At 39.9% G+C, this 4,983-nt stretch overlaps 1 pseudogene; it reads left to right on the forward strand.

The window, feature by feature from the left end:
* The first annotated feature begins 1,175 nt into the window (after positions 1-1,175).
* Positions 1,176-4,717, forward strand: LOC142433508 (THO complex subunit 7 homolog; annotated as a pseudogene).
* The last annotated feature ends 266 nt before the right edge of the window (positions 4,718-4,983 follow it).

Below are 4,983 nucleotides of genomic sequence, written 5' to 3' on the forward strand. Positions count from 1 at the left end.
ATCCATTGTGTCAAGCACATTTGTACATTTGTTGCCATCATCATTCTCAAAACATTTGATTTCTACTTGAACCCTTGGTATCAGCTCCTCATTTTCCCCTCCCTCCCCCCTTTCCCCTCCTTCATGAACCCTTGATACAAATTATTAATTTTTTTAAAAATTCACTTATCTTCGTTTGTTGTTGATGTACTGATACTTTTTGCATGGTGATATTTTTCATAATTGCTTCCTCCTAGACACAAGAATAAATTTGGTTTGCCTCTCTTGCACTGTCAAGTAATAATGCTAAGTTCTTATTCATTTCTCATGACAGAAAGATTAAAAAGTAGTAAAAATATCAATCAGTATTCATGACGATTATTTATTATTATGTATGGGATTTTCTCCTTCAAGAGAGACTTTTTACTAGACTTTGTGGATTGAATACTTCCCTTTCCAGTACGTTTTTAAGGTTATATATTAGGTTTACAAGGCTATCAAAACAAATTATCAGAAAATTTTTGGTTCAGAACTATAAAAATTTATTCTCTCACAATTCTGAAAGTTGGAAATCTAATATCTGTTCTTGATAGGGTCACACACCCTCCTCAGTAGACTCTGAGGCAGACCATTCCTTGCCTCTTCAGCTTCTAGTGGTACTGACATTTCTTGGCTTATGCCTTGATCTCCCGTGATGTTCTCCCCTGTGTCAGCCAGTCTCTTTGTATGTCAGTCTCTCCTAATAAGGCTATTAGTAATTGGATTTAAGGTCTATCATAATACAGTATGGCTTCATTATAATTAGGTATACTTGCAAAGACCATTTTTCAAATAAAATCACATCATGGATTCCATAGATTAGGATTTTTACACATTTTAGGGGGTGCATAAGTCAGCTCACACATCTTAGGCTGGGTTATTTATGGAAGTAAAATGAGTGACATCTTTCAGGTATATATATATGGAGATATTTATCTCAAGGAAATGGCTCTCGCAGTTGTAAGATCTTACAAGTTCCGAATTTGTGGTTCAAGTGTTAGGCTGGAAGCTACTCCTGACATTTACCTGGGGATGGGGGTGGCTGAAGAGCCCAAGATCATTAGATAAAATAGCAGGATTCTGGCTGAAGAGGCAAATTCATTCAAGCTCAACAGGTAAGATGACAGCCAGTTGACAACTTCCAGGAGCTGCAGACAATGCAACAGGCCACTGGGTTAAGTTCAGAGATCCAGAAGTCAGAGGTGAACCAGATCCAGCAAGAAGTAAATGAGCTTTCAAAGAGAGTCAAGATATCTTGTAAGCAAGTCACATGCCCCAGGAGACTCTCCTTCAACTGACGGGTTGCTTAAAGCAGATGTCATCATGGAGGTAATTACTTTATATCAAATCTCAGTATGAGCGATAACTGCAATATAACTGTCAAACTACTGAGAATCGTGATTCACCCAAATTGATACACAACAAAACAATTTGAAACACAATTTAATCATCACATATAATTGGTTACTTTTAAGTTTATGAATCATACAGTCCTTTTAGCAATATATCTTTAATGTCTACAACTTTGTATTCTTATATGTACTGTTTTCTAAGGCAACAGCATCACTGCTGAGATATTTAATGGTTACATTTCCCCATTTCTTCTATTGTTAAACTTTTATTGTCATAGATGTTTGAGAACAATATGTAAATTTATAGGTCTAAGCAGTATAGCATCAGATGTGTTAGAGGGGAGCTTAGCTTCAGGTGAAGCTCTGGTGGCATGTTCAGGTAAGCATTGGATTGCTAACTGGAAGGTTGGCAACTCAAAGGCATGAGGCACTCCATGAGAGAAAGGTTGGGTGGTCTGCTCTTGTAAAGATTTACAACCTTCTAAGCCCTCCATAAGGATATTATGAGTCAGAAGTGGCTCAGTGGCAGTGAGTTTGGCTTGGTTTATTATTTGAGGCAGTATATGCAAGGATATTTTGTGGTGCAATGGTTAAGTGCTTGGCTGCTAACGGAAATGCCAGTGGCTTCACAGGAGAAAAGATATGGTGATCTGTTCCAATAAAGATTATATTCAAGAATATCACATCTTACAGTTTTACTCTGTCCTATAGGATTGCTACGAGACATAATCAAGCCACCAGCACTCAACAACAAAGAGCCTATTTTTAGGTTTGTGCCATCATACCATCTGGTTGAATAACTGCCATAGTAAAATTGTTTTTTCTTAAAATTTTCCCAATTCATTGTTCACAATGTTTGTGTCAATGATACAATGTAAAGGTTGCAGGATTAGTTAAGTGCTGGCTGAGGCTTTTATTAGACCGTAAGAAGAATGAGAGTTTTGTAAGATATAATTGCGCTCCTGAGAGGTAAGATAAGACTGAGAGGAGTAGGCAGGTGTCACAGGCTCAGAGAGAGATGACAACTTAAGTTTTTAGTTTTCTCTTTTGTAAAACGAAGACGGTGGACTAGATGACTTCTCATTTTCATTCAAACAATTGCCCTGAATTTTCCAAATCTAGAAGGGTGAGCCAAAATAAGGAATTTCAGTCCGTAAATGGGTTAAATCTAAGAGGACAATTAGAATAGATTGTGAACGCACACGTGCTGACTGTGGAATGCATATTCTAGAACAAAGAATCAGTGCTTCAAAAAAGTAATATCTAACTGTGAGAAATGAATGATACGCAATGATACAGTAACTTGATAATGATCCAAAAACCCCATTTGCATCCTTTCTTCCTCCTGTATGCCTCATGCTCAGGAGCACTCAGATCAGTTTGCAACATGCATGCAGGCTTACATCTATAGAGATCAAAGTAGTGGCTCGAGTAAATGATCTTAGGAATAAAGAGAGTTCTAGATAATGACCAGCATGCTTTCAAAAGGGAACCTCCTACCTACGAACTACGTTCTGATTTATACAAAACCTGCAAGACCACCAGATATTATATACACAAAGAAAGGAATTTTGTTTCAATTGGAAGTTATTTTCTACTGAGATATTACTGGATGTCTCAAATTTCCGCATTCTTTTTTTTATTTATTTACATTTTATTAGGGGCTCATACAACTCTTATCACAATCCATACATAAACATATACATACATCAATTGTATAAAGCACATCCGTACATGCTTTGCCCTAATCATTTTCTTTCTTTTTTTAAAAATCTTTTTATTGGGGCTCATAAGGCTCTTATCACAATCTGTACATACATCACATGAGCAAAGCACCCTTATACATTCGTTGCACTCGTCACTCCCATAATTCACCTTCCACTTGGGTTCCTGGAATCAGCTCGTTTTCCCCTTTTTTCCCCCCATCCCCCTCCCTCCCTGATCCCACCCCTGGTCCCTTGATAGTTTATAAATAATTATTATATCTTATCTTATACTCCCCGGCGTCTCCCCTCCGCATTCTTAAAAAATACAGTATTTCAGTTACCATGATGAATACATTAGCAAGGTTAGGAGCTTTCAATACTTGTAAAACAATCAGCACTTGATCTTGCTCACCACAACACAGGCGGGCTAACCGAGCCCCTTGGCCTCCCCACCGTCCCCCACCCGACCCTCCGGCCGCTTCCAGGAGCCCTTGAGCCTCCCTGCACCCAAGTTCTCAGAGTCCATGGCTTGTGCGTCTCCCCTAACCCTCTGGCACCCTGACCAGAGGTGTATGGGCGGAGTTCGTGGCAGCGCCTGCAAGTGTGGGTAAGGCGGCTGGAAGTCTGGAAGAGCAGGGCTGCCGGCTTATGCTTGGGAGCATTTGGGGAGGGGCGGAGGGCTTGGAGACCTGGTCCAGTGTGCCTAGGGAGCACTGCAAGGAAGCGGCGGGACAGGGATCGCAGGTGGGGGTGTTTCAGAAATAGAGCCCTATAAGTGCCCAATTACGGCTGGTGACACCTGGAGGGGTCTCTGGCCCAGCTGGGATGCCCCCCACCCGGGACGCCGCCCCCCCTCAACCCCCCCCCCCGCAGCTCCTGACTACAGAAAAGACTGCCCCACTAAGAGCTACTAGGCAGTGGGGAGGGGTTGCCTCGGACGCCATCGAAAAGGAATAGATGTGAGTCGGGGGATCAGAATAGTACCTTGGAGATTTATTAGAGAGACGAAGTCATATGGAACCATCTCCTTATTGACGGATATGGCACTGGAGATGATAGAAGAATTAATCTGCTAGTGAAAATCTTCATTAAATGGTGCAGCTCTGAATCCCAGGAGGAAGGCTAGAGCTAGTGCCAACATGTGCTGAGTACTCTGTCACAATGTGAATTTTCATTGGGCAAAACCTTGCTAGTATATGATATGAATCTCAGAGAAATGGAAAATTATGGGGAAAATTACAAAGAAATAGAATGCAGCATCCCTGGAGCCCATGAAAAAAAATTGCTGAGTGCAAAAAACAAATTCTTCAAGCAAAACGAATATGACAATATTGTCAAGAGTATGATGCGTTAGCAAAAGTCATCCATCATCATTCCAACAGGCATGCAATATGAAAGGCACTAGAGGCGCTGGACAATGAATTGGAGCATCTTTTACATATTAAAGAAAGTGTTGAAGCTAAGCTGGGATTGAGGAGGAAACAGTTTCACGTTCTTCTTAGTACCATCCATAAACTCCAGCAAGCATTGGGAAATGATGAAAAACTCTCAGAAGTAGAAGAAGCTCAAGAAACAAACATGGAAATAGATCCTAAGGCAAAGACAAGTGAATCCTGCACCATCTCAAGAAAATTGAACTAAATACATGATCTTCGTGTATTTAGAAATGATTGTTTTCTTTGAGATACTTAAATTTTCTATAGTGAAATACTTTATTTTTAAAGGTGATGCACATTTTATTTGTATTTCTACACACAGCAGACTTCAGTACGACTTGTATTTATCCAAATCCAGTCCCAAAATGTTTAATATTGTGTTTTCAAGAAGGAAAGAAAAAAAAAGAAAGATATCAGACTTGATTAATCTTTTCCAAAGATCTTGAAACTGAATTCCTGATCAATTTACCA

Source organism: Tenrec ecaudatus, chromosome X (genome assembly GCF_050624435.1).
Source record: "Tenrec ecaudatus isolate mTenEca1 chromosome X, mTenEca1.hap1, whole genome shotgun sequence".
In the NCBI taxonomy this organism is placed as follows: domain Eukaryota; kingdom Metazoa; phylum Chordata; class Mammalia; order Afrosoricida; family Tenrecidae; genus Tenrec; species Tenrec ecaudatus.